Here is an 8,792-nt window from a genome sequence, read left to right as displayed (position 1 = left end):
GCGAACTTGCTAGTGTTCCACTGGACTGTCTAGAAAAGTCCGTGGTCGTCATCTATACTCTGCTAGATGACTACAACAACAACAACAACAACAACAATAACAACAACATCGAGGCCTCTCACCATTTTTAACACACATCAACTATTTCATCTACCCATGTTCTACCCAACATATTTTGTAGATAAAAAGCATACACAGTTTAAAACTTGTATAAAACATCAATTCAACAGTCACCTCAAATAAACAATTAACATATTTACACATAACAGGTATTTCAAGGTAAATACTTCATATCTATGTGTAAATTGGAAGTAACTACACACTCACATGATTTGATGATAATCGGGCAGCAATTCATTTCCTAAAACAATCGTTTCTAATAAAACCGAGAGTTTTATTGAGAAACCGGGCTTTGCAAAAGTCGGGTTTCGAAACCGAAAAGGTAATTTTTCCAGGCTTCTCGGGCACTTCGTGGAGTATTCTGGGCTTTACAATCGATACCGGGGCTTTGCGGGATGTTAACATGAAGAAAATATAGGTTTAGGGGTTAAAATTGACAAATTTTCAAAGTTACCCGGGAGGTCTCGCACCCTTCTATTTATAGGGGCGAGGCTTCTGATCGGACAGTCAGAAAGAAGACACGCGTCACAGATCAGAAGCTCGCAGAGGAGGTGGCTTGCACGTGGCTGCGCATGGGTCGCACCTGCGATGGCTCGCTGGCAGCTTCTAAGTGGACCGGAGTCTAGGTCCGAGGTTCGGACCCGAAGCAGGAGGGAAGGGAGACAATTGGTGCGAAGGTCGGAAACGCGGCAGGCATTGCGAGGCTCGGACTAGGTTGCACACGCGTCGCTCCTCGGATGTGCCACGGCTTCGGATGACTCAGCAGCTCAGTGACTCAGCAGGACACGTGTCACATTCTAAGCGAGGGTGACGTGGCAAAGTGTGACTATGCGAATTTTCTCGATTTTTGCGCATAAACTTCTAAAATCCATAACTTTCGCATACAAGCTCCGTTTTTGACGTTCTTTATATGCACGCGTAGCTAAAATTACGCTCTACAACTTCCGTTTAGACTTCGTCGGCTAATTTTGACTTTAATTTTTTTATTATTATTTTTTAACAGACCGGGACAGGAAATTCGTTAAAATTCATAACTTCTTCATCTGACGTCCGTTTTCGTCAGACTTTTTACCGTTGTGCTACTAATGACGAGACCTTCAATTCTCGTTTAGGTTGTGTTGGCTAAAAATCGCTCAATCTAAAATTCGAGTTTTTAGCTGTCTACTGCTAAGCTGAAACTTCGAAAAATCATAACTTCCTCATACGAAGTCAGATTTGGGCGTTCTTTTTATTGAACTTCTCGACTTAACGAATACTACGACTTTCATTTAGATTAAGAAGGCTAAAAAGTAGTTTATCGAAAACTCACTTTTTACAACATTTAGCACCGTGCCGGTTTTGTCGCGAAACTTCGACAGGTCATAACTTCTTCGTTATAACTCTGATTTTGGTATTCTTTATATCCCCGAAATCCTTGTTTCGACCACTACAATTTTATGTAAAGATATCGGGCTTATCTCACACTTTAATTTTGACGCTTATTTTTATTCTTAATCAATTAAGCCCTAATAATTAAGCATAAAACATATAATTCACATAATATTCACATAATTCCTTTTCATTTCTTCAGAATGAGTTACAAAGGTTAAACTAGACTATCAACTCAATATAAATGCCTAGGATAGAAACACGAGTGTTACAATTCTCTTCCCCTTAGGATGATTCCATCCCCGGAATCACATATCACCAAACAACTGCGGGTAGCGACTCATCATGTCACTCTCCGTTTCCCAAGTGAGATTTGGTCCATTCGTATGTTTCCAATGCACAAGCACTAAATCGACCATCTTGCGTCGCAACTTCATAGTCTTACGGTCAACGATTGCCTCAGGTTCCTCGATCAACCTCTTGTTTTCATCCAACCTTAACTCAGATATTCGAATTATGTCGGGCACATCTCCTGTGAACTTTCTCAAATAACACACATGAAAGGTATTATGAATACCCGCTATTTCTTCCGGTAACTCTAGCTTGTAAGCTTGATTCCCGATCCTCTGAAGAACTTTAAATGGTCCAATAAACCTTGGACTCAACTTCCCTCTCTTACCAAATCTTATAAGTCCCTTCCACGGCGAGACTTTAAGTAAAACCGAATCTCCAACATCGAAGGATATTGGTTGTCTTTTCTTGTCAGCATAACTCTTTGGTCGATCTTGAGCAACTAACATCCTTTCCCTTATCACTTTCAACTTTTCAGCAGTCTGATGGACTATTTCAGGTCCCATAAACTGCTTTTCCCCAGCTTCCAGCCAGCATGATGGCGTTCGACACTTCTCCCCATACAAAGCGTGATAAGGTGCCATCTTGATGCTCGAGTGGAAACTATTATTATATGAGAATTCTACTAGAGGTAAGTGTTCATCCCAGTTACCTTGGAATTCTAGGGTACATGCTCTCAGCATATCCTCCAATGTTTGAATCGTTCGTTCACTCTGACCATCAGTTTGCGGATGGTAAGTTGTACTCAAACACAACTTGGTACCCAATTCCTCCTGTAGACTCCTCCAAAATCTCGAGGTAAAACGGCTGTCATGATCGGACACAATCGTTAACGGAACACCGTGAAGCCTCACAGTTTCCTTCACGTAAGAATTCGCAAGTTTATCCATAGACCATTTCTCTTTGGCTGCTATGAAATGCGCACTCTTAGTGAAGCGATCAACGACCACCCAAATCATGTCGTGACTGTTCCTTGTTCTGGGTAGTTTAGTCACAAAATCCATGGTGATATCTTCTCATTTACCCATGGGTACGGGTAAAGGTTCTAAACCCCCATACAGTTTCTGATGTTGAGCCTTAACCCTAACACAAGTTACACACTCGGCCACATACTTAGCAACATCGAGCTTCATCGTCGGCCACCAATAATAGGGCTTTAAGTCCCTATACATTTTTGTACTGCCGGGATGAATCGAGTACATGGTCTTGTGAGCTTCTTCCATCAGAAGATCTCTTATTCTGCTCGTGTTAGGTACCCGAATCCTATCTTGGAATACCCTCAACCCTTGGTTGTTTGTACCAAATACTAACGTTTTGCCCAAACATTCTTCCTTTCGGTGATTTTTCTCCAAAGCATCCTCTTGAGCTTTCTTTATACTTCCCGCACTTGTCGAGACAACTTTAATTCTCAACGCTCTTGGCCTTTTCTTTTCAAGGTTTACCTTCCGACTGAGAGCATCAGCAACAACATTTGCTTTACCAGGGTGGTAAAGTATCTCACAGTCGTAGTCCTTGAGTAACTCTAGCCAGCGTCGTTGCCTCATGTTCAATTCCTTCTGATTAAAGAGATATTAAAGACTCTTATGATCAGTGAAAAGTTTACACTTTGTGCCATAAAGATAATGCCTCCATATCTTTAAGGCAAATACTACCGCTACCAACTCCAGATCATGAGTGGGGTAGTTCTTTTCATGCTCCTTTAATTGACTCGATGCATACGCGATCACTTTATCCCTTTAGGTCAGAACACAACCTAACCCAACTCCAGATGCATCGCTATAAACTGCAAAGTCATCAACTCCTTCAGGCAATGAAAGAATCGGTGCTTCACACAATCTCTTCTTCAACTTCTCAAAGGCTTCCTTATGCTTCTCATTCCAAGCATAAGTAGCTCCTTTGTGGGTTAAAGCTGTTAATGGAGTAGCAATCGAAGAAAAGCCTTGGATAAACCTTCGGTAATATCCAGCTAATCCTAAAAAGCTTCGAATCTCCGTAGGACTTTTCGGTTGTTCCCACTACATTACAGCTTCAATCTTTGCTGGGTCAACCATTATTCCTTCTTGGTTAACCACATGACCTAAAAATTGGACTTCTTGAATCCAAAATTCATATTTGGAGAACTTTGCATACATCTTCTCCTTTTTCAGGACTTCTAGCACTTCACGTAGATGCTTTTCATGTTCCTGCTTGCTTTTTGAATAGATCAAGATATCGTCTATGAATACTATCACGGATTTATCTAAGAATGGTTTACAAACCCTATTCATCAAATCCATGAAAGCTGCTGGGGCATTGGTTAGTCCGAACGACATAACCAAAAATTCATAGTGTCCATATCTTGTTCTAAACGCAGTCTTTTCGATATCCTACTCTCTCACCTTTAGTTGATGGTATCCCGACCTAAGATCGATCTTCGAGAAATAGCTCGAACCTTGCAACTGGTCGAACAGGTCGTCGATCCTTGGCAACGGGTACTTGTTCTTTATCGTCACTTTGTTCAGCTCTCTGTAATCGATGCACATTCTCATGCTCCTGTCTTTCTTCTTTACAAATAACACAGGGGCTCCCCAGAGCGATGAACTAGGTCGAATGAAACGTTTTTCCATTAACTCCTAAATTTGTGTCATAAGTTCTTTCATTTCGGTTGGCGCTAATCGATAAGGTGCTTTTGCTATCGACGTCGTTCCTGGTAACAAGTCGATACGAAATTCTACTTGTCGATCAGGGGGCAATCCGGGAAGATCTTCGGGAAAGACTTCCGGATACTCACACACCACCGAAATATCCTGCACCTCCTTCTTTTCCATCTTAGCATCGATCACAAACGCTAGATATGATGTACATCCCTTGGCCAAACACTTTCTGGCTTTCATTAGGGAAATGATTCCATAATTTACTCTACGTTTGTCTCCATACACCATAAACGACTCTTTCCCTGGCGGGTTTACTTTTACTATATTCTTTCTACATAGTATTTCTGCATCGTTGGCGCTAAGCCAATCCATTCCAAAAACTATGTCGAATACATTTAACTCGATAGGCAATAATTCCTCTTGGAACTTATTCCCATCCAAGTCAATGAGGATGTTTTTCATACGATGGCTAACAGGTACAAACTTGCCACTAGCAATCTCGACTATTATAGCATTAACTAGCATATCTACAGGCAAAGCTAGCTTTCTACCAAATTCATGCGATATAAAGGAGTAATTGGCTCCAGAATCAAACAAAATTTGGGCAGGCAATTCGTTTACGAGAAAGGTACCTGAAGCAACATCGGCTTCTTCTTTCGCAGCTTCGAGTGTCATCTGAAAGGCTCTCGCCTTTGGCTTTGGTGGTAGATTGGGTTTTGCTGCGTCCTTTTTCTTCGGGCAATCCCTCAAAATATGCCCTTCTTCATTGCACCCAAAACATACGTTCTTATTGAAGGTGCATTCATTGGCATAATGCCCAGGCTTTCCACATTTTTAACAAGTGACTTCCACGCTACATTTCCCAGCATGTTTCTTCTTACACTTGTCACACCACTTGGCTTCGGCTCCTCCTCCAAATTTTCTCGAACCAGTCTTCAAGAATTTGTTCTTTTTATTGGAACTTGAAGTTCATTCAAACTTTCTCTTTTCGCCAACTTCAACCTTGCTGGCGGCTCTCCCTTTTATCATATCTTCAACAGACTTGGCAGCCCAGATAGCTGCCTCCAAAGTAGGTGCCTGACATACTGGCACCGCGTACTCCCATGGAGGTCCCTTTGCGTACCTGTCAATTTTAGCCAAATCATTTGGGACAATACGCAAAGCAATCTCCATTTTGTCTGTGAAGTTATTCGTATATTCGTCAACGGTCATACTCCCCTTCTGCAACGTTAGAAATTGGTTTTCTAACTCAAGTACGTTTTGGGCCGAGCAGTACTTGCACTTGAAGTGCACTAAGAACTCTGCCCAAGATAATTGTAGTGGCTCATTAGGGCTTAGGGTTTTCCCCAAAGTGCTCCACCAACGAGCAGCACTACCCCTGAACTGACGTACTGCAAAGGTAGTTTGTAACTTGCCTTGGCAATCACAAGTCATGAAAGCCAACTCCATTTCCGAGATCTAGTCCATTACTCCGATAGGATCTTCTTTTCCATTGAAGGTCAATGGCTTGCAAGTCATAAAGTCCTTATACTTGCACCCATTTCTCTCCATCCTACCCTCGTGGTTATTCCTCCCAACCACAAGCGGTTCACTATGACCAACCAATCTACTGTTGTTCCCTTCTTCAAATCGATCGTCATTTAGTTCATGTTGTTCAACAGGAACTGAAGGTTCATCCCTGTCGTTCAGCAACATTTGCCTCATTTCCTCCCTCTGTTCAGCCAACATGGTCTTAATCATAGTTCGTACACCAGCCATGGTGATGGGTTCGGGTGCAGCTCCTATAATAGGCACCTGTTCCACCACTTGGGGTTGAGGTTGTTGGTTTCTGTTTGCATTTCCAGCTCCACTCTGAGTTCTTGCCATTATAATCTATATACCGAATAAGGTGAATTTAGGTATTTATTCTTGTTAGACATGTCAATTCCCTTATCACTCCGAAACGTTTACATGTTAGTTCTAATCTCGTATTCATACGCTTAGAATCCTATACACATAAGGTTTCCAGATCCGGTCGGCAATAGACCATAGATCCGAACAAATAATGGCACACATGGCAAACATATAGCATTTAGCACATAAGGGCATTTTAGGCATCTTCCCTAAAATAAACTAGTGCTCGTGTCTAAAATATGGTAGACACTCATCTCACAATCATCACTTAGCATTATAAGTTCAAGTCTAGAAATTCTACAATTTCTTAGTTCGCTTAAATTAATGCTCTGATACCAACTATGACATCCCCTAATTTCTCAGCCAGAAAAGACCAATTTAATTTTAACTTTTTAAAATAAAATCAGAGAAATCTTTTTAAAAGATGTTGCGGAATTGGTCCCCAAACAACATATGATAAAAGTTTATCAAAACCCTTCTTTAAGAAGGTATATATTTTCCATATATATCAAAACCTCGGGATGTCATGTTCCAATACAGATCAAAAGCATAAACAAGACATTATAAGCCTTTCAACAGTTATTTACAACTACTGGCCTATAATCCAAAAATCTCTCATCGTCCTCCGACTATGCTCGAGGTCCACTACCTGTAATCATAAAAACTGAGTGGGTCAGGCTTGGGAGCCTGGTGAGCATATAGGGTTTTCAACCCACATTAATAATATACTTATTAAGTTCACCAATCAACAATAACTTTGATTACCTATTCCCGTTGTCCTCACTTTACGTCCCTAAACACCTATCACAAGGGACCTAGCCTAAGGATTATCATCGGGATGGACACTACTGCTAAGGGGTTTCCTCAGCCATACATGTCCTAAAAGCAACCATGAGGGGGATGGATTACGCCAATGAACATTTAATTCATCAACACCTACAAGTTGCGAACCTGCTAGTGTTCCACTGGACTGTCTAGAAAAGTCTGTGGTCGTCATCTATACTCCGCTAGATGACTACAACAACAACAACAACAACATCGAGGCCTCTCACCATTTTAACACACATCAACTATTTCATCTACCCATGTTCTACCCAACATATTTTGTAGATAAAAAGCATATACAGTTTAAAACTTGTATAAAACATCAATTCAACGGTCACCTCAAATAAACAATTAACATATTTACACATAACACGTATCTCAAGGTAAATACTTCATATCTATGTGTAAATTGGAAGTAACTACACACTCACATGATTTGATGATAATCAGCCAGCAATTTGTTTCCTAAAATGATCGTTTCTAATAAAACCGGGAGTATTATTGAGAAACCGGGCTTTGCAAAAGTCGGGCTTCGAAACCGAAAAGGTAAATTTTTCGGGCCTCTCGAGCACTTCGTGGAGTATTCCGGGCTTTACAATCGATACCGGGGCTTTGCGGGATGTTAAGATGAAGAAAATATGGGTTTAGGGGTTAAAATTGACAAATTTTCAAAGTTACCTGGGAGGTCTCGCACCCTTCTATTTATAGGGGTGAGGCTTCTGATCAGATGTTCAGAAAGAAGACACGCGTCGCAGATCCGAAGCTCGTAGAGGAGGTGGCTCGCACGTGGCTGTGCATGGCTCGCACATGGGCCGCACCTGCGAGGGCTCGCTGGCAGCTTCTAAGTGGACCGGAGTCTAGGTCCTAGGTTCGGACCCGAAGCAGGAGGGAAGGGAGACAACTGGTGCGAAGGTTGGACACGCGGCAGACATTGCGAGGCTCCTACTAGGTTGCACACGCGTCGCTCCTCGGATGTGCCACGGCCTCGGATGACTCAGCAGCTCGGTGACTCAGCAGGACACGTGTCACATTCTAAGCGAGGGTGACGTGGCAAAGTGTGACTATGCGAATTTTCTCGATTTTCGCGCCAAAACTTCTAAAATCCATAACTTTCGCATACGAGCTCCGTTTTTTACGTTCTTTATATGCACGCGTAGCTAAAATTACCCTCTACAACTTCCGTTTAGACTTTGTGAGCTAGTTTTGATTTTACTTTTTTTATTATTATTTTTAACAGGCCAGGACAGGAAATTCGTTAAAAATTCATAACTTCTTCATATGATGTCCGTTTTCGTCAGACTATTTACCGTTGTGCTACTAATTCTCGTTTAGGTTGTGTCAGCTAAAAATTGCTCGATCTAAAATTCGAGTTTTTAGCTGTCTACTGCTAAGTTGAAACTTCGAAAAATCATAACTTCCTCATACGAAGTCAGATTTGGGCGTTCTTTTTATCGAACTTCTCGGTTTAACGAATTCTATGACTTTCGTTTAGATTACTAAGGCTAAAAAGTAGTTTATCGAGAACTCACTTTTTACGACATTTAGCACTGTGCCGGTTTTGTCGCAAAACTTCGACAGGTCATAACTTCTTCGTTATAACTC

Source organism: Lactuca sativa, chromosome 9 (assembly GCF_002870075.4).
Source record: "Lactuca sativa cultivar Salinas chromosome 9, Lsat_Salinas_v11, whole genome shotgun sequence".
Taxonomy (NCBI): Eukaryota; Viridiplantae; Streptophyta; class Magnoliopsida; order Asterales; family Asteraceae; genus Lactuca; species Lactuca sativa.
Note: the sequence above shows the minus strand (reverse complement) of the source record.